Source organism: Ambystoma mexicanum, chromosome 5p (assembly GCF_040938575.1).
Source record: "Ambystoma mexicanum isolate Mex_15411 chromosome 5p, UKY_AmexF1_1, whole genome shotgun sequence".
Classification (NCBI taxonomy): Eukaryota; Metazoa; Chordata; class Amphibia; order Caudata; family Ambystomatidae; genus Ambystoma; species Ambystoma mexicanum.
The window spans coordinates 890,938,805-890,952,205 of record NC_090930.1 but is presented as its reverse complement, the minus strand read 5'-3'; the positions used below and the strand labels follow the sequence as shown (position 1 = coordinate 890,952,205).

Sequence of the window (13,401 nt, the reverse complement as noted above, 5' to 3'; positions counted from 1 at the left end):
CTTCTCGTTCTCAGTATTTCTAGTTAGACGTGTTTTATATGAACTGAATTGAATAACTTCTTTTTCTCTTTTTATTGTTCATGTGAATTGTACATTATCCTAATGCATCAATTTCAACGCCTTAATCAATTATAATGAACTCTTTCTTAATTCTTAATCTTATGTACTTTTAAGATCAATTGTATGTAATATTTTGTATTGAAAAGTTGATGCATTTCAACGATATCAATAATAAATAAAAATAACTGATAATAAAAAAAAAAAAAGAGCATTGAATATGTATACACTCGTCCCATCTCTTTAGGCCCGGCCACGAGGAGTTCAACAATACAGGGGACGAGGCTGTATGATGACATACTGTTCGCCCCCCTTATTTTTACTCCGGTAAAAAACATGTTGTGGATGGCAATGAATATGCCTCTGTCTCCTTCTCCCCCAGAACTTAGTGACTCCCTATTATTAGATGCAGAGGCCATGGCGTACTCTTTGATGTTATCACTGAGAGGCAATATGCAAGCTCAGCAAGAGGAAGCCTCCTGCCTTTTCGGAACCTTACCTAAAAAAGCCGGAAAGTCTGTTTTTAGACACACCACCAGATTTTTTTCAGCAGATGTGGATCTGCAGGATTTATCCCAACATTTACATGACACATCTAACATTCCGCAACCTCAGCAGCTAGGGCAGAAACCAGATATTGTGGGGACACTTTTACTAATTTTACAAGAACTAAAACTCCATTCTACCGGCTTTATGGAATTAAGAATACTCCTGGAGAGACAAAGCTCACAGTCTAAAATTAGCTTAGATGCTCTGGAACTCCTTCCTACAAAGATTGCTACTCGGCTGATGGCCTTGGGAATCTCCATAGCCAAGTATACTGATAAAAAATGAGATCCCAAAGTAATCTAACCTGCACTTCCTACTATTCTACCACAGGAACTAATTGCCCCCGAGCTCTTTGCCAAAAAAAAAAACACAGTCGAGAAAAAGGGGGTCACTGCTCAAAAAAGGAAAAATACCCAAAAAAATAAGAAAAATAAAAAAACATTGAATTCCTCTTTATATAACCAAAGGAATACATTTCCCAAACACACCTGGAGAAATTTTATCAGAGAGGAAAAAGAGCAACTTTCCTCTACAGAGGCAGAAGTAATAGAGTGTTCCGACGCTAATGCGAATTCCAATGGTGGAGTGTATAGCATCCCGACCAATTCACTATCAGATAAAATGACTCATAAAATGTCTCCCAAAGAAACGAATTTGGATGCAAAAGCAAAACAATTAGCAAGTGGCCCACAAGTGGCCCCTGTCCACCTTAAGGGCAATTCTTTGCCGACTTTGGGCCTGCGTGAAAGCTATGGTCTATTCTCAAAGTCCAACACTTCAGAAGCCCGCTGATTGCCCTAAAAAGAGTGTTGACTCCTTAGCAGAAAAAACTTCTGCGGGCGATTTAGTGATAGGGGCTAGTGACAAACTCGAAAAGAGTAATATTGATCTGGCTTTGCTGATTCGCACAGCAGTCGCCGAGGCATTAAAGGACAGGTAGAATCAGGTAGTGTTCCTAAAATCGGTTGGCAGGATGTTAAAAATCCAAGGATATGTATTAATGACATTATCCCTGTCGATCCCAAAGAGCTGCAGGACCTGCTGGAAGCAGCAGTAGATCTTAGCACTCCCATCATTATTCTGCCACCTTTTCAAAAAGCATAGGATAAAGCTCATCCAGTCGATATGTTGCTGCCTTCTAATCCCACACTGCCACCCCCGAGAGTATCTGTGGGGGAAGCAGTAATAAGGCTTCCTAAAGTCTATCTGGACACGGAATTAAAACATATTTCATGGAAGAAGCCATGCTATTTGGATTCTCCAAGCATTTTACTTCATCCTCCATTCGATTGCGGTATGCAACCAGCAATAAATAGAGAAAGAGCCCTTTCACTTTTCAATGATATTCCTTCACTTAGCCGATATTAAGAGGGTGATTTTGTTCATCCCCAATGCTTTGACCATGTGAGGTTAGTCTTTCACTTTAAGTTGGTTTTTCAAAATGTATTATTGTAATTGGATTAGTTCAATAAAAGGGGCTTTGACATTCTGATTTTTGGTGATGGCTTGCAACAGCAAGAAGGATTTAGCCAAAATGATTCCTCCCGATCGGTATATCCGGGGGGGGGGAAGAGACACCAAAAAAGAGAGTCCGAGAGTCTCCCGGATCAGGAAACAAGCTGGAGATGGCTAGCATTGCGTCCACGAGATTCAATCTCCCAGATCCAATCATTAAAACAGCAAATGAAGATCGAAGGAAAAATGTTATCCATACTTTGCTGGAACTCACAAGGGAATTCGCATCTTTCCTCCTCTCCTGAATTATGCTCTAAATTAAGAACTAAAAGCATATTGTGTATTCAGGAAACATAGATGACGACCCCACAGCTGGACGGCTTTGAGTGCTATCATCGTTTAGCCTCCAAAGGCCCGATAGGCTGACCATCGGGAGGCCTTCTCACAGCCATAAAGCTGGGCTCGGGCCTACACTTGGTGGAATCTTTTATTATTCCTCCTTGTGCTTTGGGGGCACTGGTGAAGGTGGAAAGCAACACACAATTGTCTCACTTATTGATTTGAAATATATATTGGTCGCCAGGTTCTAATTTATATGAGGTAATTACAAAATTGGAAGACATGATGGAGAACTGCCTGTCCAAATGTAAAGGTCTCCAATTTCTTGTGATGGGAGACAAACACAAACATGAAGCTCTTGATTGATGATGTAGAGGGACCCTTTGCACCGCCGATGAATGCGATAGGAGAGCGACTTGAGAAAGCAAAATTTCAGTCTTTGGACCGGGCATACAAAAAATGTGATTCTATGTTGTGGAATATGCTATGCAAAGTCTGGAGCCTAAGATCAGTCCATCAAATTCTGAAAAAGGATGAGCTCTATATAACTTGGTCATCGGGGCATAGGTCTTCTGCAATTGATTACATCTTTGCATCTGAACTTATCTTTAATCTTGTTGAAAATTTTGTTGTACGCTCAACGTTGTTGAGTGATCATAGGATGCTTGAGCTGTACCTGTTCATCCCTAGAGGAATTGCGGTGTCAGACTTTATGTCTAATGAACTTGTTATGAATCCTGGTAATAACAGGATTATTTGGCATTCTGGTAATGTTCAGTTATCCAATGATCTCTTTTGTAAAGATCATGTTGAATCAACCTATGAAGAAAAACAAATAAGGTTTACTCATGATCATTTTGGCCCCTATGTAAAAACTGAAGTTCTATAAAAACAAACAATGGGCAAAAAACAGTTAAAGAAACAGCAGATTCACAAATATGATATTATTGTCCGGACTACCAAACATTTTCTACGCAGTTTACTAAGCAAACTTAGATCATTAAAAATTTACAAAATATCGAAGAGAGAGGGGGCCAAACACTTGAAACAAATTTATAAAAATTGGATAAGAAGCTAAAATTTGAATGATGCTTCAAGCTGATAATGAGGAAATGCTGCGCTCACTGAATCACAACTCAGTGAGACAATTCTGGCGCCTCCAAATCTGCTGTTGACTGCAACCTCAATCCTATCGATGAACAGGTATGGGTGGGGCACTTTAAGAACTTATATGCAAGCAGGGAACCTCAATTTCGTCCATCCCATTCTGTGTTAATATCCCAGTGGAGATGCAACTTTTCAATTGCTGAGATCAGGGAGAGGATTGCTTTGGCCAGCTCGTCTAGAGCAGCTGGGCCGAACGGCTTATCGAATGCTTTTTTTAAGAGTGATCCGGATACCCGGTCAAAAGCTCTATTCCTTCTTTTTCAAGATATAAATCGAACAAAGATCATCCCATATTCATGGAATATGTGCCATATTATCCCAATTTATAAGAAGGGTGCTAGATCCTCACCGCAAAATTAGCGCCCAATTGCTTTGTTAGACTCAGATTCCCAAATCTTTGCAAGCCTTCTCCTCCAGCAAATTGAAAAGTGGTCTTCTGAGAACGAGATTCTCTCGTCAGCCCAATTTGGATTTAGGAAGGGAATAGGGACCACGGCAGGGGGCCTTTTGATTTCTTTATTGCAAGAAATGGGATGGAAAAAAGGGGCTACGCCGGTCTATTTAGCAAGCATGGATTTATCCTTAGCTTTCGACTTAGTGGATCGAGCCATATTATGGAGGAAATTAAATCTATTAGGCTTACCACAAGAGCTTTTGGCTATGCTGATTCATCTCCATGAAGGCTCGATGATTCAAATTCGCCTAAATAATGAAGGACTTCTTTCTTCGCCAATTAAAACGTTCAATGGATTAAGACAAGGGTGCATCTTTGCTCCAACATTGTATAATCTGTATACATCCGACGTAGGCCCATTTCTATTGAATGCTTCCTTCATTCAACCTAAGTTGGAAGGTCAGAAAATGTGCTGGTGTTCCTCCGCAGATGATTTCCTATTTTTTGATAGGACTCCTGTAGGGCTCCATCGTTTGCCAACAGCTTTTGCAATCTACATGACGTCAAATGGCCTAACTGTAAAAGCACAAAAGTCCCATGTTTTGTGCTTCAGTCGAAAGCAAAAGCTGCCACAAAAAAAGTTGGTTCCTGAATAAGACTAAACTAGGTATTAAACACTCAATGATATATCTGGGACTTTTTATATGCAATAATCCAAATGGTGCTCAAGTTCTAAACCATTATTTGATGAAAGTCAAAGCATGTATCACCCAAATGCGCATAGTGGATCGCAAATTTGGAACATTCTCTTATCTCCCATATTTAAGATACTATAAACAAAAAAAACATTCCCAAAATCTTATATGGTATTGAAATTCCGTTCATAAGTGGCAAGCTGGACATGAATAAATTGGAGGTAAGGATTCTTAGAGAAACGACATTCTGTCTCCCAAAATGTATTGCACTACTAGCTATACGATACGAATTAGGTCTACAGTCGCTCAAAAGCATTGCAGAGTGGAAATGTCTACTGTTATTTCGAAATCTCATAAGCCGAAAATAATTTGTATTGCGATCTGTCTGATATGCTTAAACAAGGCACACCTAAATAGGTATTCCTTGGTTAATTAATGGAAATTTGTAAGAACTTACTGAGCTGTGCCGGAGCATCGGTGAGCACCCTCATGTTTAATCCAAATAGAGTAAAACAACTGCTTCAAAATATCGACTGGGCAAACACAATCCAGAAATTATCTCATTATAGACTATATTCTCATATGGTCTTTCACTATAAATGTATGGGAACTCCAGAACCTTATCTTACCTCTTTTCCAAATAGAGGGTGGAGAAATATATTTATGAGATTCCAATTTAATGTACTTCTAACTGGAGAAATCGTCGCAGTACGAGCAAAATTCTTGGGAGCTCCAATTTTGTGCAGACATTGTAAGGATACAGAGGTAAAAGAAACACTGAGACACCTGATGATCGAGTGTCCGGCTTTGACTACAAATAGAACCCATTATTTTGATTGTTTTGTCTCTGATGTATCAAATGTGGACTTGGACCTTCTATGGAAACGTATGCTATTTGATAAAAAAATAGCTTTGCAATTAGCAGTTGTAAGATTTTTAGAGATAGAGTGTGGTCTCGTCTAGTTCTTAGATCTTGCTATCTGGCCACAGAACAGGAATGCCATTATTGTATTTATGAATTTCCTGTAAATAGGCCACTCAACTCTTATGAATTTTAGTGCTTGCACGCTAATTAATGACATTTCTTTTTAAATACATTCTGCAATATAAATTTCGGTTGTAATGATTAATCGAGATTGTTGATTTTCCGTAATCTCTATTTGTTATAGGTTTGGTAACTTTTTAGCTTGTTTTTAAGATAACATGTTATTGTGTATTGATATCTAATGATATCGGGCCAGAGTAAAGGAAGGATATTATTGTATTCATGAATTTGCTGAAAATGGACCGATCAACTCTGTTATGAATTTTAGTGGTTGTATGCTAATTATTGAAATTCTTTTTAAATTCATTCTCCAATATGAATTTCGGTTGAAATATTAAATCGAGACTATTGATTTTCTGTAATTTTCTTCTGTTGTAGGTTTGGTACCTTTTTAGCTTGTTTTTTTTTAGATAACATTTTTATAGTGTAATGATGCTTACTTTTAAATGTAGAATTGATTATTATTTTCTCTTTTTTGTACAATTTTGTAAAGGTTTTTTTTAAAACCATATACAAATAAATAGTGAAAGTAAGGCCCACTTACTGTCAGAGGAAGTAATGTTCTTCCCCTGAACAGAGCTCAGTAATGCAAGGGTGACAATCTGCTTCCCCTGGTCTTGTCCTAGCTTTTAGGTCACATTTAGATAATTTGTCCTGTATTTCCCAGGTTTGCTCGAAGTACTGGGATGACAAAGTAAAGTATGTTTCCCAGGCTTTCTGGAAGTACTGGGACAATGACGAATAGTCAGGAGGCTGCCTATGTTTATTTTAAATTGCATCAGCTCACCTCTAAACTAGACTTCCTAGTAGGTTGGGTATTCTTTCTTGCCCAACTACTAATGGCTAATTCCTTATGGCAATGTCCGAGACTGGGCACCTTCTTCTGCCCAGTGCTGCTTTTCTATGTGTAGGATTATGAAATCCCAGGCGACGTAGGGTTTTTGGTTAGGTATCTACTGGACTTTTCTTGAGCCCCTTGTGTCTTCCCTGGACAGCGAAGCCCCTAACCTAGAAACCATTCACTCGCTGCACAGGTCATGCCTTAACGTCTTGATTCTTCCTATTCTTCAGTTGTCTGGGAGCCAGACTTGCTTGCATGCAGGAGATGTGGATTTCCTGAGCCATCTGCTACCGACAAGCCCTCCTGTGGGTAAAACTCTGTTTTCTGAAAGATTCCGCTTTCTCTCTGCTATACGTCTGCGACCGACTGTCAGCCCCGCCATATTCTCCTGTCCGTCGATCGGATAAGTTACTCAGAGAGTCGTCACCTAGTCCAGTGACCAAAACGTCCCTCTGGGTTAATTGTTGCGTTGTTCTGCCAGTCTCGCTTTTGAACTAGCAACTAGGCATCCACTAGGCAAACCCCAGTTGTTAGTGAGGTTTTCCTTTTAAAATATCCAAGGCCTCCTGCACACGCTGCCACTGTGTTTCCTGCTGAAGCTGGCGTTCAGGTTCCGGTGCTCCGCTTCCCAAAGGGATACGGTACTCGTTGGAGACTTGCCAGACGGCTCTGTCACCCCTCCTAGGATCGTGGTCGGCTGTCCGTTATGCTTCGGTTGTTCTTTATAAGAATGGAGGAGGCACCACTTAACAGAGTTCTAGTTTTTACCATCTCTCGAGCTTGCTAAGTAGTTCCCCACCGGCCTCAGTAATAATGTACAGATTTGTAATTTCATATGCTGCACTTGGCCTTTTTCTTCCTCCTTTGCGTCCCGCAATGCACACAGGTCTCCTGTCTCTTTCCTTATACGGTTCCTCCTTCTCCAGTCACTACTGCTTCAGCTTCTTCTTTCACCATGACTACTCTTTCTATTGCCGCTTCTGATACTACTACAACTGCTTCTCTCTCTAAAATGTTGTCTCTCTTTTTATTGAAAGAATATTTCCAGTGTTTAAGCAACCACTAAAATGCTGCTAGTACATTTCTCCTGCATCCATGCAGGGCTTCCTCATCAATGTTGAGGCACCATTTGTTCTGGGAATTGATATGCTTCCATGCATATACCTTAGTTCAACTAATATAGGAGTATTTGTAATGGGGAAATTGTCAGTATCTCTTGGCCACAGTGGGATTTAATAACTGGGGAAGTGTATTCTTATTGGCAGACAGGGACGTAACGTCTGGGTTCGTCGCAGTAGGCTACACCCTGACACCAACAGGATGACGGCCTTCTTCGGGATGTTCTTAGGCAGTTCATGAACAATGGGGGAATATACTTCTTCCCCTAGCTGTCACTAGGCATTTTTGTATTGTTCCACACAGATGGGGAGGTGGTTTCTCTACCCCAGACCTTTTCAGGTGATTTGTTTATAGTTCCAAAACAAGATTGGCAAGGTGTCTCGCTTCCCCAAGCCTTTCCCAGGCTCTCTATTAATTGCATCAATGTTGTCTATCTTTCTGCTAAAGGAAATGTCTTCCTTCCTCTGGTCTTCTCATAACTTGTGCTAAGGATCTCTTTCTCTTCCCCTGGTCTTCTCTTGACTTTTGTTAGAGAGTCTTTCTCTTCTCGTTTGGTCCTCTCATTTCTTTTTCCAAAGGTTACCGTTCTCACCCCTTGTCTTATCTTCTCATTATGTGGGTTCCAGACCCCCTGCTCAGCTCTGTAATGTTTCTTACTTAAGCCTGGTTCGCTATCCTACCACTCTCTCAGTTTCTCAATATTCATGTCCCAGACGATTTTCTCAGCTTCATAGTGTCTCTTAATTAGGCCTGGTTAACTATCCTGCCGGGCCTCTCTGTGGTGTTCCATCACCCAATATGTCCTCAATTGACCTCTCTGTTTGGTTGCACTGGAACAAGGGAAGATGGTTCTGCACTTCCTCCCCACCACAGGGATCTCCCTGTGCCTTCCTGGTCCACCTCCATACCTTTCAACTTGGTCTGCAATGGTTCCAGTCCTCGGCAACACCAGTAGGCTTTTCTGGCTTCTAATCGGATCTCACAGTCTGCTTTCGGCGGCTCTGCCAGGCTGGTTTCTCCCTGCACCTCGGGTCCCGTCTGGACTACTCGGATGGCTGCCTTCTCACCACTTGGTGTCGGGATCCCCAGCCTTCGGGTAAGTGTTGGCTCTCTTCCGCCTTCTCAGTCCCCTCCTTCCCATTCCAGACATTCGGGTCTGCAGCATGTCCACTCTGCGTGCTTAGCCCCCGAACGAAATGTTCCTCTAGAGCAGGACTGACATTAAGGACAGTCCGTTTTTATGGCAGATTTTCTAACCTCTGATAGCTAGCATGTTCGTATTGGTTTTTGTGTAGGGCTCATCGCCCTGCTCTTCCTCGTACTTTTGTAGTCATCCATACTCCATCTTCCTCGTCACAGTATCGTCTACCTGATATACATAGCTTCTTTGTATGAGGAGATTAGCAGAAGAAAGAGGAGCCAGAGGGTGGGGGTGCTTGGGTCCCATCCATGTTGTTGGGTGAGCGATGCCTTACGGTAAGGTAGTGCACATACTGCGTTCTCCCTCGATAGTCTTCATCTCTCCCACAGATGGGGTTTCCTCCCATGGCATCATCCCGCTGAGTACCAACCCCAAGGGGGCTATTGTGTAGCGGCCTTACCTCCCTGGCACCATGTTAGAATGGATTTCTGAACTCTGCTCTGGTTAACAGATGTTCAGGAGGCCACCCTAGTTTAGTCAAACAGGGAACAATTCTGCAACGTTAGCCAGGACAATTCAAGGTAGCTTGGAGAGCAGTCAAAGCTATGTCTCAGGAGTAGTGGGGATGATCTGAGGTCGTGGATGAGCACACACAGTAGGACACACGAATTACTCTTAGACAGTAGTATATTAAAAATATACAATTTGTTAGGTCTTAAAACAAAAACAAGTGAATAATGAAGAACACAGTAATATCCGTACTTACACACACTATGTAAAATATATGTGCAGTCACTTTTTGGTAAATGCAGTAAAGTGCAGATTCCTGCCAAAACCTGGGAGGAGGCAAGACACACAAACTAACACTGCCCAACTCCAGAAATGGATAGCCCTAACTTAAGAAGTCCAGCCCTACGAAGATTGGAACCTTGTGCTCAATGTTATGTTTGTGCGTAAAAGTGCTTGTCGATGCACAAAGCTCACAAGGGACAATTTCAATCGGAAGGAAAAGTTAGAAGAGGAATACGGTTGCAAGAGTCAGAGGCGGGTCTGCTACGGTGAACAAAGCTGTCCCCAATTTTCAGACGACTATATGAAGCAAGAGCCACTCAAGTCAAGACAAGAACCACAAGGGATTCTTCGTGCGTAAAAATGGTATGGATGAACTAGGGGACACCGGTATGTAGTATGATTACTCACCACCCTTCGCTCACTCGGGGATCAAACTTGGCAGGTTTGAAGAAGATGGCCTGGACTACGAAATTCCCTCCTTGGTTAGGCTTTAAAGTGCACAGGCGCTGCAGGTGCGGAATCGGGTCCAATATACATCAGGAGCTGTATCTCTCATCACGAATGCAGGACAAAGAAAGCACTGATACAGCTGGTCTCAGGATACTTGAAGAAAGGTGGGAAAGTCGCCAGCAGCGACGGCCACTGTAGTACAGTGACGCAGGAGCACCCAAGTCTCGTGGACTGATGCACCCTTCTCTTTCGCAGCCCAAAGCAGAAGGGACAATGAGATTTGCCAAGAAGGTGCCTTACAGTGCGAACTAGGGTTCTCCCAAAGCTCGAGCCGAAACTGGATGTAGCAACGCTCCAGCATGGGTGCCAAGGGAAAAGCTGGTCGGTCCACTGGAGGTCTAAGGGACACTTCCGAGAAGGCTCTTTTGCAGGGCGCCAAGGAGACTTTGAGAGTGATTGGTCCCACCACTCAAAAGGGTTGAAGCACCTTTGCAGGTCTTTGAAGATCGAGCACAAAGCAGGGCTCTACCAGGATAACAGCAGGCTCAGGGTGCCAAACCTCCTCTCCGTGGTTCCGGACAGTCCTTGGATGTGCTTTTCTTCTCAATATAATTGGCTTCATGTAAAGGTCGATTTGGACCTCAGGGTGATCTACGGGTCTACACTCAGAGCCCCTCCTCATATCCTAAAGTCCAGTGAGTGCTCACACCCCTTGTGGCCATTGAGGAGATCTGTCCCACTCATGCATGCCAGCAGTGGTCCAATAAGGGACCAGTGCAGCTCTCATGCCTTTGTGCACACCAGACATCCTGGCAGCAGTAGTGTGTATTGGGACCAGACAGTCCCAGCCCACTTCCTGGGTACCTAAACAAATGACTTGCATTAGCCCGCGAAAAGTGCCGGTTTTCACAGGTGAATGCATGCCCAAATAGGGACTCCAAAGGTCACAAAGAGCAAGGCGAAGGCCAAATAAAAAAATGGCCAAAGAAGAAGACAAAAGACCTTGTGGCACAGTCATGATGGACACTAACCACAGTCATGAGCCAAACGTGGTAAATGTGGTATGGCTCGGTAAAAGTTAATACAAATACACAAAAACCTGTTGACACCAGTCTACTTCTAGGCACATTGTCCAGTTACCAAAAAATCCTTAAGGGATGTCTAGGGCCCGAAAACACAAGGACCCAAGTGCATGGTACTGTAATTTACTTTGTGCATTGAAATACAGTTGCCAAAAGTGGCAACAAATTCATAAGACTAAGGGAAACAATGCTTCCCAGTACTGACTGTCAGAAGGACATGTCAGTTTCCCCAGAACGAGGAGGGAAAGCCCAGTGTAGTGCAGCTGGAGGCTGTGCTTCACTGGCTGAACGTCACGCCAGGAGGCTGCAACTAAAGTAAAAAGTTGAGGGGGTCCACAAATAGAGGTAAAACAGCAGTAAGTGAACATGTACCTAACACCCCATGGGAAGGGTCCCTCGTCACACTTTCAACTCTTCCCAAGGTACTAGTGTCGTCCTCTTATTTACTTGCCTCTCAGGGCGGTCGATTATTCTCTTCCTTTCCTTAAGGCAGTTCAAGTTTCTTTACTTTAATTCCAAGTCTTTCTCATTTCTACTGAGACAAGTTTCTCCCAGTATTTCAATTATATTGATCTCCCTCTCAGGTATGTTTATCATCCTCTTTCTTTTATTAAAGCAGTTCAAATGTCTTAACTTTGTTTACCAGCTTTTCTAGCTTTCACTGGGACGGGTTTTTAGGAGTATATAATGAGTCCCTTTTGGTTTCCCATTCCTCCCGGGACCCCGTTGCCATCTCTAATGGCAGGGAACGTCAGCGGGATTCTTCTGGGCCAGAGACCTGCTTTGGTTCTGCTCGCTTTCGCTAGCGTCCTTGTCGGGTGTCTCTCGCTCCTTCTCCTGTCTTCTGTACCTTGATGGGGAGCCATGCCATTTTCTGTGGCTTACCCCAAGTGGTGTCGGTGCAGTTGTACAGGCAGCCATCCCAAAACAGCGATTTCGTGGTCACGCCACCACCAGATCCCTGACTTCAGTCACCTATGGTTTCTGCTTCTTCTGAATGCATACTTCCAGCGTTTGCTTTGCTAGATCCAAGCACGTTTGGATATGGCGAGCTCCACGTCCTTCTGCAGCTCTGCCTCCTGCTGGTCTTACGCTACCAGGGGACCGCCCCTGCTTCAATACGAGTTCCTTTCTCCTTCCTTCTTCGTTTAATGAGTACTCCACTTTTATCCTACTCGTCGCAGTGGACTGGGGATTTCCATTTAAAGGGACAACTTCTTTTTATACCTGATGACAACACATTTTAACTTTCTCTGCAGTTGAGTCTTTGTACTTGGAAGTATGACATATTAGATTGTCCTATGTATGCCATCAACTGAATTGGCTTAGGGAGTTCCGCACAGGAATGGAGTCCTTGTCCCCTTAGATGGAGTCTCTCCCGGTGAGGTCCAACTTACCTTGACTGCTAAGAAGGGTTTCCAGAGGTAGACTCACCTCTCTAGCCTCAATTCGCCACACAAGATAGCTGGGGACTTTTCCATATTTATTTTACATTTAAAGCAGCGCACAAAGCCCTGAGGCATCTAGGCGCTAGTTATGGTTACAAGTAGATATGTAGTGACTAGTCAAGGTCAGTAGTTTAGAATCACACAAAATCATAAACGAATGAATTAAATGAAGTTGCGAGTTTGAATCTGTAGGACAGAGTATACGAGATGCCTGCCTACTGGATCCAAATTAAAGCATACGAGTAGTTTCAAAGGTACACAGTTACAAGTCGGAAAAGAGGTCGGTAATTCACACAAAATCACACAAAATCATAAAAAACAATGAATTAAATGACATTGTGAGTTTGAGTCCGTAGGACAGAGTACATGTGCTCAACCTCTGATTTATATGTGTGGAGAAGTCCAGGAGATGGTCAAAATATACTCCTAGTGACTTTCTCCTTTCCATAACGGCTTGGCAAGCGTAAAAAGACGGCCTGGAGAGTTGCCCAGAGCAACGACAAAGGTTAAGATTAATTCTGAACCTTCCAGGCAATATCTCTTTTGTTTTTCTTTGGTCACACCAAGTGGGACGGGGTATGCCCAAACATGGGTCCTGTGCCTGCTGGGCGTAGAAACCAAAGCTACACCTCACTGATGATGCCCAATGAGGCTAAAACATGCCTGGGGTTGCTTGTGCTCTCGTGCAGAAGGGACCAAGCAGTTCAGGTTGGCCTGCCCCTTTTCGGGTGGGTCCAAGAATGATTTGCATGTTGTCTTTCCATTTCTATAATGGCTTGGCAGGCAAAGAACAACGGTCTGGAGGGTTTCCCAGAGCAATGCCAGAG

At 43.0% G+C, this 13,401-nt stretch overlaps 1 protein-coding gene across 1 annotated transcript in view; it reads right to left on the bottom strand.

Moving 5' to 3' along the window:
• Positions 1-13,401, bottom strand: part of PKD1L1 (polycystin 1 like 1, transient receptor potential channel interacting) — a 2,330,280-nt gene that overhangs the window by 715,943 nt on the left and 1,600,936 nt on the right. The window lies entirely within an intron of this gene.